General features: G+C 34.9%; 1 long non-coding RNA gene across 1 annotated transcript in view; it reads right to left on the reverse strand.

Moving 5' to 3' along the window:
* LOC150104709 (uncharacterized) overlaps positions 1 to 13,551 on the reverse strand; it is a 184,633-nt gene extending 171,082 nt beyond the window's left edge. The window contains exon 1 of the long non-coding RNA XR_016548517.1: positions 13,415 to 13,551. This is a non-coding gene — a long non-coding RNA (uncharacterized LOC150104709). The remainder of the gene's footprint in view (positions 1 to 13,414) is intronic.
* Between the last annotated feature and the right edge of the window lie 2,834 nt (positions 13,552 to 16,385).

Below are 16,385 nucleotides of genomic sequence, written 5' to 3' on the forward strand. Positions count from 1 at the left end.
TGTTTGGATTTTCGATGTTACGGTTTAAATCACAAGTAGTAAGAAATTGGCTCTTTTGTGATATCCTAAAACTGAGCTGGTTATGACTGTTATGAAATCAACTGTGCAAAGTTGATTTCATACGTACGTTACAGTCAACAACAATTCCATACGTACGTTACAGTCTAATGAAAGTAATATAAAGCTACAATGACACAGGCACAATATATCTACTCTATACTATAAAATAAGCTGAAATTGGAAACGGATGTGACGTTGGCTTGAAACAGATGTAGGCTGTAACGTTTTTGTCAAGTTATTTGAAACGTTCTGAAACTCGGGGGGGGGGGGGGGACCCTGAGTGTCGAGTGTTCAAAATTGAGTCATCGGAATTCAAGGAGAACCGGCCTACTAGTCCGGAACACGGGGGGGGGGGGGCTTCCTAGTATATATATATGTTACGGTTAAAGTGATAAATCCGGTTATTATTAATAATTCCTAGAGGAGTCTGGTAAATGTAATAAAAACATGTTTATAGGTTTTATATATAGGTATTCATTCTCAATAGAAATTATAACAGGTTAGGTTAGTTTATAATGAAAAAAGTAAGGAAAGTACTTCTTCTGCACTCAATGAAATCATAAATCATTATAAACTAACCTAAACTAAACTAACCTGGATGTGGCATGTCGAACCAGAGTGTAGTTGTAGTTTGTCGTGGGCAGATTAATGGGGATGAAAGATAAACGTTGTTGTGGGCCGAGCTTAATGATTGGGGGAAGATAAATGGGGATAATAAATAAAAATTATTGTGCGCAGATGAATGGGGATGTTAGATAAATATCCTTCTTGTACCTCTTTCCTCATCAATGGAGAAAAACACTGATCAGTCCCTCTCTGATTTATCTATAATCCCCATTCATCTGCTCACAACAACTTTTATTTGTTATCCCCATTTATCTTCCCCTAATCATTAAGCTCGGCCCACAACAAAGTTTATCTTTCATCCCCATTAATCTATCCACGACAAACTACGACTACACTCTGGTTTGACATGCGACATCCAGGTTAGTTTAGGTTACGTTAGTTGAATTAGGTTATAATGATGCCTGATTTCATTGAGTACAAAAAATACACTTTCCTTACTTTTTTCATTATAATCTAACCTAACCTAACCTGTTATAATTTCATTTGAGAATGAAACCCTATATATAAAACCTATAAACATGTTTTTATTACATTTACCAGACCTCTAGGAATTATTCACTTTAACCGGTTAAAGTGATTAATTCTAATTATCCACTTTAACCGGTAATTATTAATAACAACTGGATTTATCGCTTTAACCGTAATATATATATGGCCGAGTGGTTAGCGTGTCCGCTGTTCGTGTAGATCAGTGTTGCGCAAAGTGTGGTACGCGTCCCTCTGGGAGTACGAGAAAGGTCTTCAGGGGATACGTGGCAATTTTCGGCTATACATCATTAACGCACGGAATCATTATTAAGAAAACAAGAATTATTTTATTTTAAACGTATATATTTCTCAATAAATTATATATTATGTATGAATTCTCCTACTCAAATTGCGAGTTACTCTCGCCAAGTTACGTTCACGTCCTGGTGATAGTAACTCGCTGCCTGTGGTAAAACATACCCTCCCAACATCATCACTATACTGAAGACGAAAGAAAAACAAGTAGTTTTATTGTATCACTGAATAAGGTACAGAGACATCTGTAGCCTGTGTAATATATTTCTCAACAAATAGTGCAATTAGAGACAACTGGGGATAAAAACGGCACTAACTAATGAATCATATCTCCCCCAACAGAAACTGCTGTATAGATTCAAGCAAAACTATATGTTGCCGGTGCGACATATTGTTTTGTTTGACACCACCCCGTCGTGAATGTATTTAAACTAAGAAATATACAATCAATGTGTTTCAGATATTATGTTATTCTGTTGAAGAGAATTAGCATTTCAACTCAATTGTTGGCTTGCCTTTGTATTTGGGTTGCACGATCTTTTGTTAATACCCCAATCATATGCACCTCTACATAGCTGCTCTATCTCTACTGGCCTACCATTGCTGTCAGTTTCGCGCTCTGATTTTACTTCTCATTCGTCATTTGTGAAGAATTGTTCATTACGTATCTCAAGTCTTGTAAATTATTGGTAATAAAAGAAGATGAAGCTATCTGGATAGATGACTTTGACGATGCACACAAATAGCAGCTTCTTGGTAAGTCACACCATTTTCATTTTTTTTCCAGAAAACTTTAGTTTCCGAAAATCCACGCATATATTATCTCGCACCACGATATTTTAGCTTTAATTTTGGGAAAAAAGTGCGAGTTATATTCGAGTAAATACGGTAATTTTTCTAACTTTCAAATTCTTAAGTATGGATCATTGGTTAAAGACGGGATTTATAGAACGCACAAAAGAGAGCAATATAGCAAATACAAGTAGCTGTAAGCAAAACGAAAACGTTGATATTGTATCTGGATCAAATGAAATTGATAAGGGTGTGTCGTCTGACATCTCTAGAAAACTAACTAGGAAGAAAATGAAAAATCTTCGTAAGTATGATATGAATTACTTGAAATGTGGATTTTCATGGACGGGAAATGAAGATGAACCTATTTTCCAAATTTTGTTGTATAAAAAACAAATCATATTTTTCGTTTACATAAACATAAATTCAAATAAAATAGACATTTACAATGAAATATACTTCATTTATTTATTATTTTGATAAGGGGGTACTTGGAAATAATGAAAATTTAAGAAGGGGAACGGGGATATCTGAAGTTTGAGAAACACTGGTGTAGATGATGAAGCTAGTTGCGGTTGGTGGAGACGGAGAGTTGTAGAGTAGATACCCTCCCTCTCGATGAATCTGTAGACTCTCTAGAGGTGTTACGTAATATTATATATATACATACGCGTATATGCAAATTTTTCATTGTAAATGCTTAAGTTCAAGACATTAACAAATCAACAGAAATAGCAATAACTAAGTCAACCGACCTTCGATTTGAGTATTCGGATGACATTATGCAGTTCAGAAACCAAGCAAAGAGGCGATAAGTTAATATATACTCCGCAGTGATACTTAAAGAATCCCACAGAAGAGCACAGTCACGTTCCCACACTGCGTGCTACTTAAGCATCTGGAGCCATCTTAAATTTTTCATGGGATACTGGAGCTTACGTTTCTCATCCTGCGCACTACTCCGCGTGTTTTTCTTGATTTGTGGTGCACTTTATCCTGCGCTTCACCACGGCTACTACCCCCCCCCCCCAAAAAAAAAGACATTTTATACATCAGTGAGGTAAACAAAAGAAGATTCCAACAGGCATATGGAATTACAATTCACGAAAGATATTCCAGAAAAAGCAGGTAACGAATATGCAAATGTTTCAAACAGTATAAATAGTTTTATATTAAGAAAAACAGAGCAACTTGATATCATGCTTTACGACATATGCGATAACAAAAAGTGTACTAAATGATGACTAATATCTATAAAACACAGTACTGCAATGCGGTGGCTGACCACATGGAAAATGCATTAACTTTTTAATCAACATGTTGTTGATACAAATCCCCATGTAGCGCTTCTGAATGTCTTTAAGGTATAGATTTTCGTCTCCTTGTGTGGAACCATCCTGATTCTTCGGGTAAAAAGCGGCTTGAAAAAAAAAAAAAAGCTCCCCATTTGTTGAACAGGATTCCGAATTACTTAACCCACACACGGTGCTCAACATGTTAAAGATTTCAAAACTTTTGTGGATGGAATGGATATAAAAAAATAAAATAAAACAAATATATAAAACAAAAAATAAAACAAATAAAAAGCTATGCTATGGCAGAAAGCAATAAAATGAGATATTTTATCACGTCAAGAATTATTAATATAAATATTTTGCTACTTCCGGAATAAATAAAATATTCTTTAGATTAAAGATACATTTATAATCCGTAGTACACACTCTTACTGAATGTTTGCTATGGACAATTTTTGTATATGTGGACATGACTGAAAGGAGAATATGCAGTTGTTTAATATCATTTCGTGTTCGAAATAGTAAGTAATGACTGAAATAGTCCTCTTCAAGAAAACTTGAATATATTGATGCTGTGGAAAGAAGATTAATGCCAGTTAAGTGTGGTCGTGTGTTAGGTTTTTGTAAAATGAATCTCTGAGATTGACGGGTGGGTATTATATTTGAAGCTGCAGAGCAAGAATAAAAAAGCAAGACAAGGTGGGACAGTAGGAAGAAAGTTGAAGTTCAAAATAATATTTTGTAAAGAAACAAGAACAGAATAACTTATTGTATAGAAAGCCATTGATGAGTAGGGATAAAGTTATTGTTCATCTGTAAAATACGTTGATCCAAATTGTATTTAGGCTGCTATAAACAGGTCTGGTTGCCTAGGTCACGATAGAAACAGTGAAGAAGGTACAGAAGTGGATACTAATGCACATCGGGATCATGGAATGTTGAATGAGGACAAATTAAAGAACTGATTGGTTAAATGACCAGCCCTCCGCTCTCCGACCAACAGATTCTGGATTCGAAACCTCCATGGGATTGGGTGTTTTGAAAATTTCCTCACTTAATGGAGGCCTGAAAGGATGAACGCGTTTCATGTTTGATGTCTTGGGAAAGGTTTCCGGAATATCTAAACTTCAGCCAACCCAAAGGTACTAAATAGTAATGTACCAGACACTTACAACCTTTCATGGATTTGGATTGCATAATATAGCTGATAGTTGTATTATTTGTCAAATTGACAGAAAGCATGGAATATAACAAGATTACTGTAAGTTGGCGAATGGGTGTTCTTGGAAGACATATGGAAGATTTTTTTAAATATATATTTTGGGAAGGGAAAGAACGATGCATCCGTCCTGGTAGTAGAGGAGCACAAGTGTATGTAGCAACGAAGTGAGGAGCATATTTGTCTCAGTGAGTAGAATGTTGCCCGTAGAAGTGAACAGACAGTGAATGATTTTAAAGAGAAGTATGGCATTCATTAGACAAAAGACTTCTAGGATGAGACTTGGGATTTCATGAAGGTAAGGTACTTTTTTAATAATAATGATGTGCATCTTACATAAATATTTCCATTTTTTAGATTAACAGAATTGAAGAGCAGCAGATGTTTTTATGTTTATCTATATTATTAGATTACCTAATGAAAATAAATTACAAGCTTTTCCTTCATAACAGAGAACCTTGTATTTTTTTTAGCAAATTCGATCATCCCTCGCCGTTTGAGACAGAATTGCATATTAAATAAAATCTAACCAAAATGAATGCGAATGCTTTGTTAGCGTGAATTGCTAATACCAGATGTAAGAAAATTTAATAAACCTGCATTATGCGAAAGACAATAATGGAACAGAACCTACTCAACACCATTCTTTCTCAAGCATGCGGAGTCCACAAGTAAATTCGGCAATTTCAAAAGAATTTTCCAATGTTTCCATCTCCATGACAACTATTCCTCTGGCATCCCTCCCCTTCAACTCTGGCACTTTCGAAAACGTGTCAAAGCTGCAGCCAGCAAATTCTGGAAATCAATACAAATAAAATTCCTAAAAAATGAACCAGCATTAACATCAATAAATTAATCGATTCTAAACACACACAAAAAAAAACGAATGAATAATAAAAAATCCCATGAACATAGGAGTTTTTTTTCTTTATTAAATGTAAATAAATCCGACAGCCTAAGAACCACAAAATATTTTAATACAAGTTGGGGTTCTTGGAATAATCATGTTTGAAAAATCTCTGGACAAGATAATTACTAAATAAAATTAGATGTAGTCATATTCACAGATCGCTAACCTGGTACAGAAAATATGTCTACTGAAAAGCGTGATAAACAGAATATTAAAGCAAGTTGGATTTATAAAATTGCAAAATACAGTAATATTAAAATTATTAATTTTAAACCACAACAATTATCCCCGTAATAACGTAAGCAATATTTCTAATTAGAATGAAATTTAAACTACTCGATTTCAAAGATGGGGAAAAAAAAAAACTTCGAATCAGAAGCCACTAAATACTCTAACACTATAAAATAACAGCTCTCTTCTGATTTTTATTTTTTATAAATCCAAAAATCAAATAAATAACTCACGAGTTTCGAATTACAAGAATTACATTACAAAGAGTTAAAAAAACAAACGAATCATATCCCATTCATGGCACTAAAATGTGCTATCAAAAATAATCTCGGTGGGATCGAAAAAATGCATCAATTTCAACCAATAATATACTATTTATATCTAGAAGTGCTATGAACATGTGTACAAAATTGCATGAAATTCTGTCACTTCTCTAGGGGAGAAATCTTTAAAACGGCCGTTTTTTTTTTAATCCTGAGAATTTTTTTTTTTAATCCAGATCATTTCTATCCAAAGCATGCATGTCGCATAATCCATGCAACTACATTATATACGAATCACTAAAATATATCAACACCATTTTAAACATACGAAGACATTTCCTCGAACAATCAGAATACCTTAGGTCTATTCTTATATACAGGGATCACGGTTTGTTTTTTAAGGAAATAACAACGTCATTAAAGTAAAAATATAATCTGCAGCAACAAAAATAAAATAAAATAAAAAAGCATAATAATTAAATACCAAGTTCTAGGTAAGCGATCTACATATTTTGTTAGTTCACAAGTTCAGTTTTATCAGTAATGAAAACTAAATTTATTGTGGTAAGGTTCACAGTGACTATTACTTCATCTGAATTTCTTCCTATGTGTCTATCTTTTTTGCGAACTTTCTTTCACTGTCACGTGTTCACTATTCTGCTGTTCCTTCTCCAGTAAAATCATAAACAACGAATAAGAATAAGTTGATGAAAAAGTTAAATACAGACTGTTGGGAAAATGTGTATATTTTCAAAAAAGAAAGAAAAGTGATCGTTTGCATTAACAAATTCCTTGATTTTAAAATAAAATAAATGTAAAGTATAAAAAAAATTAAATTTTGAAACACTGCATTCTTATGTAAATAGCAAAATATGTATATAAAGAATCTGGCTGTAACGTATTTATGTCAAGTGCTCTTATAATCTTAACATTCGATCTTCAAGTAGTCCGGGCAAGTGCCGTGATAAACTTACGAGCAACCTCTGACCTTGTTTGTGGCCGCCCAAGATCTGATTTTCATGTGCAAAATAATGTACTGCAACAGTTCGCACATATTATAAGAGCTGCAATAAAATAGTGAGACATATTTACATTTAAAACATTTCAAGTAAACTATTTCCTTAAGCGAGCAATAAACGTAATAAAAAACATTCAAGCTATTTGAATGAGAAAAAATATAATTTCCAATATCTTTCATGATATTTAAATTTAAAAAAAAAATTCAATATATGATCGTGATTTTATAGTAAATGGAGCCATTTTTTTTTAAATATTTCATTTGGAAATGTGATAAAACCTTACCTCTAATATGCTATGGTGCATTATTTTTTCCCACCTTTTATTTATAGGAAGGAAAAAAAACAGACTAATAATATTTCTATTATAAATTCTGCATATAGTATGGGATCCAATTGCTTCACCTTACCGGTGAGCCGTACTCCTAGTCGCACTACAAAGTATATTATCACGGCTAATTGCAGCTTCCTGTCCTCTAACGAACCTCTACACCAGAAATGATGTAAACGGACCACCCCACCCAAGCACGATCTATTTCAGTCTTCTGACCTCGAACCCACTGCAGCGGACACCCCGCCCAGCCTAAGAGGCCATTTGCCACTTAACCGAGAATCGGAAAGACGCATTCGATTATTATAAACATTTGGCCAGGAGAATTACGGTACAGTATATTGCACGCAGAGCAGGAATTAGCATTTCTTGGCCTAACACGATATTTCAAACAAAGCTGTAAATATTTTGTTGGCCACGATAACCTTTTATACACAAAATTGATATAACTGAAGTGTAATTTGCGCATTACACACACAAAGAGGAGAGAGAGATAAGCAATACTTTAAGTTCGATAGGTATGCTTATTCGTGTGAAAGGGACAGACTAACGAACTATCGAATCACTAATTAACAGGTTCATTGACTAATAAGCCTCATTAGGCATGAGACTAGTTACTTTAAGGGTGCAATAGTACCTTGTTACACGAATAATGACGAATTGGTAGCACTTCAAGTGATGGATGTGTGCAATTTGAATACATGCACCATTAATGATCATCTAATAACAGAGATAGAGGAAACAGCGTCTCAATGCATCGTGAAATATAGAAAATAAAATACATTTTTAAACTGCAAAAGGAAGTTATGAGAAGCTGGTGCTTATCAGTGCAGTTTTAGACTGAAGGAAGTGATATATATATATATATATATATATATATATATATATATATAATGCATACGTCATTGGATCCCATACCATATGTAGAATTTATAATAGAAATATTATTAGTTCTTTTTCTGAACCATTAATTTGTTCAAGTGTCCTGACGCAATGCATCACACTTTCATTTGTGCTACCCAACTTGATTTCATTACTTAATGTAGGTAGTGGAGAGAAAAATGGAAACAGCTGGGAATCCGATCCATTTACGTATATACAACGTATGTAGCCTACGCAAGAAGATGACTGGCGTCGGCAAGAAGTAGATCGCTCCCAACAGTCCTCTGTTTGTATATATAAGTGGGCTGTACCACGAGTGCAGAATGAAGATCTAGAATGATTGTAGAAGGATATCTCGGTGACTTTGATTAGGTATAATTACTTCTGCAGAGCAATCAGATTATGATATCTCGCCCTTTGTAGGGTGGAATATCATAATTAGGCTTCTAGCTGTCAAAGTCCATTTATGGATCTACAGACGGAATATTTGGTTTGAGGAGTCTTTCCCATATTTTCTACGACTGGAAAGCACTAGTATGTGGCGAGAGTCCAATGAACTGTAAATCCATGAATGCCTGGACTATAACAGTGAAAATATGTGGCAGTTCGGTGACGGCACAATATCCATTTTAATATCATTACTTCAAGATCAACTCATTCCATCTCAATGCTAGACTGATAAAATGAATCAGTCTGTTGCATTCTGTGACGCAGTATTTATTGACTGTTGCATTACGACATAGTTTTAGAAGGTGAAATGCTTCGGTTTAAAGTAAGATATTAATTATTGATTCTGGAACAAAAGTTATCCTTTTCCATAGCCCTCCACAATCGACAGATCCCCACCATCAGACGTTCTAGATACATTATAACAGAAGCTACTCCAACCACTGATTAACTTTCTACTGAAAAATGATTCAGCTTCTAAATGTCATGAAAATGTTCTTTCTAGTTTGTATGTGTTTATATTCTTATACTTCCAATAGGTGCTTTTTTTTTTCACTGTATTTCTTCCTTCAATTGCCGCTTATTTTCTTAACATTACGTATAAAGTTAGGTATTTCCGGAAGTTTCACTTTCTACTGTCCATATTATAGAAGCTACGAAAACGCTTCTGTAATTGTAACCATATCCGTCAATGATATCTCAGTGACATTTTGCAAGTTTCTTTCTCTTTTTTTTATTCCCATATTATAGCCACATTATGTTTTTATTATATACATATTCTAAACACGCATTCTGGTGGAGAATGGTTCATTGATTCTAAGCTATTCCCATTCAATCATGAACATTAGAACGCTCCGAAGCGGATAACATCCCCATGTGCTATGAATGCTGAGAATAGGCGCCGAAAATAATGTGTTGCTACAAGTGCTAACTTCTGACATGTTCAGTATTATTCAGGGCAAAAAGCAAAAGAATGTGATGAAGCAAGCTATTAGCAATTTACGAAAGAACAGCGATATTTATTGTAGTAAATAAATTCTAAGGTAATAAATAAATTTTCGGTAAGAAAAACAGGAGTTGAATTTTAAACTATTCTTGAAATTAGTCACTGAGGTACTGTCACTGACGATGGATTTGGCTGATTTTGTTTTTTTATTTCTTCAATTAATTGAGAAACACTCTCTTTTTTAATTTACTAATACTTCTATACTGGTAATCATAACAAATAAATCATGCGTTGTATTGAATACATTATCTGATAGTTTCCGACTTTTCATTCAAATGTTTCATTTATGTTCCTATAATCAATGGAACATGCAAATTCAAATTCACAGGAAAATTTTGACGATGACAAAAGTGAGGTTGAACTATCGTACTCTTCAAAAAGATTAATGATGCTTATTTATTTTTATTTATTTATTTTTGTTAAACTCAAAACTAACTTCATCGCAGTTATCTCATCTATCACTGACTGTCTCTTCTGTCTAAAAGATCATTTTTGCTCTTTTCATTCACTTAAAGTCTTAATATTCCTGTCATTTTAGACATATTTTTCTGGTTTTTCCACATTTTTTTCTAAACTCTTCCCGTTTAAAAAAACCTTTACAGTGAGCTACAGTCTATTTAGTCTTTCCCTTTTCTTCTACACTGCATTAAGATGCGTATATTTTACTTTTCATTATTTCTTTTTGAATCATACAAATACTTTTCTCATTCATTATTATTACGCTTACATTCTTGTACAATTCATGTCCCTACCCATTTCATAATCATCGTAATATCCTTACCGGCGTATTTTTTTTTTTACTCTGACATTTTTGAGTAAAAAGATGCAAGCATTTTAAATACTGACGCTTTCTCTGCTTAAGAGCAAAGAAAACCCATAAAATAATGAAAGAAAGAGAAAATGGCCGAATCATAGACGATCGATACAGATTCCACGGATAATTAACCATCTACACATGCTATAAACCGCATCTTCTATACTGATACTTTTTATAAGACTGAAATGTTTTTTAAAAAAAAAAAGGTATTGTCATTACTAAATGGAACCAGCACATTTAATATTAAACAGTCAACTAAAAAGCTGCAGGAATGACAGAAATTAACCTAAATCAGATGTGACATTTCAAAATGAGAATGATTGATAAACTTCGACTTGGAAATGGATACCCAAAATCGAACAGAGAAGATTGGAATGTGTGCGCGTGTATGCGTATATGTGCGAGAGAGAACAGAGAGAGAGAGAGAGAGAGATACCCTTATTAATATTGCATGATAACATTTAGAAACTAGTCATTCTCGCATTCTTAGATATCCAATTGCATTTCTTCAAATATCCATACCTGCATACATACCATACGCTGAAACAAATCGAAAAGCTAAATGAGATATTTCCACCTGCACCAAAATGTTCACAAAAAACTGCTCACACAAAGAAATGTGAAAATTACACTTGGAAAAAAAAAAAAAAAAAAAAAAAAAAAAGATCAATCTACAATACCAGTTAACTATTCCAATTTCTGAAAGGAACTGGTAATGTACATACATTCTTGAATATCGTCAGTTAAGAAAAGAAACCATCTACTTAGAATGATTAGAGAGCAGTGAAATGCGAAATAAATATCTGATGAAGTTCTAGTCCCAGTCCGAGGCATTTTCTTTAAAGCATGTCATAGCGGAAATGAAGAAAAAGTAAAATTAGAGGGGTGCGGGAAGTAAGAAAGAGAGACTCGAGACTTATTTACATAAGGTAGCTATTTCGTTCGATTTTTTTCGCTTGAGAGTTCCCCCAAGAGCCAATGAAGAGAGTCTAGAACAAAAGGTCGTCGGCCTTTTTAATAGGACGAGCTAGTTTTCTCTTTCAATAACCCTAGCGATCGACTATATTCACAAACATAATAGCAGTTATAAAGATTACGAGTATGTCAACGCCGACTTAATAAGTTCCCATCGACTGAGTTGACGACTGTTCTACTTTCGCAATAATCTAAAAATTATAACCTCGCAAGGATCTGCAAGCGGAGTTGATAATCTTACGCATTCAACATTCCATCAAAATTCGATTCCAGTACTGAAGTTAAAAATAACTGAAAGCGCAACCTGGCGTTTCAAATACATGCCCTCCAAACAATCAACATTAGGCCAAATTCTCGGATATTCATAATACATCAGCTGTTTCCCGATACTTATTAAAATAACACTGGTGATATTTCATGACTGGTAATGACAGATTTCGCCGAAAAATTTAATGATTTTAACTATCTGCAACGAATATTGACCGACATATAAATTGACACTGATTAATTACAATGTAATAAAGTAGCAATAACGTTACTAAACAACAGCGGCAGCATAAATGATTATATTAAAGATTTCTTTTTTTTTTTTTTTTACACACGAAGATTAATATGTAAAGAAAAATTACACTTGAAACTCTGATTTTAAGACAAACTAAAAGATATAGAGGGGAAGAGTTTTTTTTTTTCATCTCCTTCATGAAAGTAATAAAATGATTGAACTTTTTTTGTTCCTCTAAATAATTGTTACAGTAACATAGCTATGTCGATTTCTTTAATAATATAATTATTTAATAAACTTCTGTACGTCCCATCTGTGATCATGTCCAATTACCGCTACATTATTTAATAACAGTATCACGGCAACAATCACTCAAGTCATTCTGCGTGCAATGACTAAGAATGAAAACGCTGAAACAATAGGCTGGTAGAGACAAGTGCTAACATTAAAAACGAAAACATAGCAACAGCAACAATTGTTAATATTATTACTTAAAAAAAAAACGACATAATAACTTAGTCAATACCTAATCAGCATCGTTAAAGCCCTTCACCAAGGGAGGAGGGGAAAACAATAAGCTATAATTAATAATAAACAAATTGCACATTGAAAATCCATACGCAGACTACTCGCCTCAGGATACCAGTTACCTAAAGCACTTAAAAAAGTTTTCTCCTTGAAATTTCATTTTAAACACAACGAGTATCTTTCGGAGTAGCAGCGCAATGTATTATACACTGTTAGACAACAAATAAATAAGCACATTTAATACCTTGACAAAAGCACCATCGCCTCCCGCTCATTCCAAGTGGCCTTAGGACAGGATATTTTGCTATCCGTAACTAATAACACGCTCCACCACATTCCATTTCCGAAGGCATCCTTATTACGTCTTCACCGCTCTACTCAGCATTGTCCTAAATACATTAATAAACTATTTTCTGCCATAATTCAAAAAAACAATACTGAAAAGCAAGTGTAAAAAGAATTTAAAAAAAAAATCACGCACTCATTTAGAGACAGACAATTTGCAGAATATTGCCTTCAGAGGTTTTAAATTGAAGCTCTGCACATAGACAGGCCATTTTGTCTACCAGCACATACACACCCACACACGGGAATCTAGCAGTCGATAAACAGAACACATCACAGAGATTATTGTGTTAACATCCAGCCCTTCTTAGAGACTACATCTAAAACGACTCGTGCAAGTATAACTATTACAAAAGATCTCGAGCACCGGCTCAAACATTCTTACCGTTGTTCCTGAGGTCCCATATATCCAAACAAGGCTTCTTTCCGAGTTATTCACACATCAAAAATACGAAATGTTCCCTGACCTTTTATGAAACGCTAGAAGTTACAGCGCCAGATATAGTCTACGGTTTGTTTTGAAGTCTCCGCAGCATCCACTCATCACTATTGCCGTACAAACCCCTCAGTGACCGCCGTTGGAGCACTCACCGCAACTGGATGGAGCGATTCGCCACGCGGAGCACTAAGCTACCGCGAAGCATCATGGGTACTCTAGAAGGGAGGGAATCCGTGGAGTGGCACAGAGAGCAAAGATCCGGACTAGTCCACTGCGCACTGCGAGGTTGGGAAAGTTTACCAACGAAGAGAGAGAGTGACGGAACGACACCCTTTCAGAAGCGGCACGAGCGAAGCGACAACACAATGGCCCCCTGCCAACATCCTCTAACAGTCGTGTGTCTAACAAGGAGGCTATCAGTCAGTGGTTGTGGCGGCTTGAGATTCAAGACTACGAGATGCTCTGTTACTATGACAACCACAGTTCTGCAGCACCATCTCGGAGCCGCAGTAGCAGGCATGCTGAACTTTCTCACCACTAGAGCGAGGTACCATGTCAAACATGAGTGATGACCAATCGTCCACAAGTGGCCGAAAGGGTCAAGTTACGGCAATCAACTTCGACCATTCACAATGCTAAGTCTGTTAAGGAGGGGTTTAAAACGCCACCCTAACGTCGGCAATGAGAAGAAAAGCAAGCACTGTGCAACTGTCATACCTGGTCTGTCAACACTAAGATCGGGACACGGGAATCGGTCTCTGTCACCAGAGGTCAGGACCATCATGTTCGCAATTTATCAGCTGTTAAATTTCGGAATCATCAATTCCATGCCATTTCCACGACAACTTAGTTCCATCATTCCCCCCCCCCCCTCTGCAGGAGGGAAGCCCAGACTTATGGGACATTCTCCTTGACCTGCAGAGAGTAGGTCACGTACTGTCGTCAACAAATTGGTACAGTGTACTTGTAAAGACGCCTATTATCAGACAACAGCCAGATATAGGAGGCTCGAAATAACAGTGAGCTCAATGTGCGCACAGTTCCTGTACGATGAATGAATGAAGCTTTTGCAAGGTCGTAGAATACGTTTGCGTCTTTCAGTTCTTCCAAATCTACGGGAAGTGACGCCGTAAAGAGTGAGAGAGAGCTTGTTGGAACCTGTCACTGGTAAGAAGTTAAGTTGCACGAGTTTGCGGACTTAAGTCAGCGTAACAACAACGAAAGTAAAATTACCGGAATCGGTTCGTGAAAGAATTCATTCCCGTGACAGTACTCAGGATTAAAGAAAGAAAGAAAGAAAGACTGAGAAATACTTTTTAGAACTGGGATTATTCAATAATCAAACATTATTTGTTACATTCGTTTAAAGCTAAAACAATTCAGAATCGACCAATATTGCATTTTTCATACTTGGTCATTATTTAAATTAAAATCACAAATAAAATGCACAAAAAATAAATAAAAAGTCACAATTTAACTACTCTTTAATAGAGGTTCTATTTTTTCTTCCCCACCCCCTTCAAGTACTTTAAATAACTTATATTTTTGACGTTTTACATTTATAGATATAGGAGTATGAAACACCTGACATACTTGGGAATTCTTCTTTTTAAATTTTCTGCTCTATGATTTACACGCTTTACGCGGAAATATATCTATTGTAACATGATTTTCATAGAAGGAGTAGCAGTAATGGAAGAGAAAGAGAGAGAGAGATTATTCATTTTTATTCCAATTACTTATTTGTTAGCGCCTTCATATCGCAACCGGAATATGCGATATTTGCTCTTATGTTACAAATCCCATCTAGGGCTCGCGAGGAACTTTTTAAGTTCTTTTGAATTGAAGGTGAGTTAAGGTAGTGATTCATATTGAGCGTATGCGCGCACGCACACACACACACACACACAAAATACATAATATATATATCTGTTACATACTTTATATACATATATATGCCCCGTGGTCTTAGTTAGTTCCGCTTCAGTCTCAAAGAAACCAAAACTTTTATTTAAAAAAAAAAGCTGCTTTTATAATGTTTTAGCAAAATATTTTAAAAGCAAATTTTTACTAGTGTAGGTAAATTTTTTAAATTAGGCACTTAGTCCTGGAAAATAATCATCTATATATATATATATATATATATTTTTTTTTCCTTTCTGGTAAATGAAGAATTCGGAATGAACAGCATACAATTTCCGGACGAGATGGAGGATATTATAGTATTGGCCTACAGTATAGGCTACTGAACTACAAGTTCTAGAGGGGAAAGGTTTCTCGGGTTTATACAACAACAACAACAAAAAGCAGAGGTTGCAATCCGAAAATAAGTAAATAAATCAGAATAATTAATAAAAAGTTATTAAATCTTTAAACCCCGTCGTGACCTATGGGCTATCCTGTATAAACCTAATAATAAAGCGTATTTCGAAACCCATAGTACTTTATAAATATATGAATCTGCTGAAGCGAGAACCTATAATTTTTTTTGAGGATTTTTTTTTCGAAAAATAATTAATAACACAGAAAACATCGTCACTATATAATAAAACGATGTGTGAGGATTTTCTTAAAGGGATGGACTGCGAATTTTCTGAAGGGAGGAGGAAATTTTTTTGACATATGTGCTGACATGAATTCAGCCACTGGTATGGATCAGGCCATTAACATCAGGGGAGTGGTTTCAGGGGAGTAGTGACTAGAGAAAGGATATTTTCGTAATTTTATCATGAACTCGACCACTACAAATGGGTGATCAGCAAACAGATTGACTCGTTTTGGTAAATACTCACAATCAACAGTCTGGATCATCCCTCAGGTTGAGTTCATGCTGAAACCATAAAAATCCTCTCCCTAGTGATGATAATGCAGTGTCGTATTGACGCATATCACTAGCATAGCACATTAATGTGCAATG

This window comes from Typopeltis vanoorti, chromosome 7 (genome assembly GCF_054136105.1).
Source record: "Typopeltis vanoorti isolate ZY-2024b chromosome 7, IOZ_Tvanoo_1.0, whole genome shotgun sequence".
Lineage (NCBI taxonomy): Eukaryota > Metazoa > Arthropoda > Arachnida > Uropygi > Thelyphonidae > Typopeltis > Typopeltis vanoorti.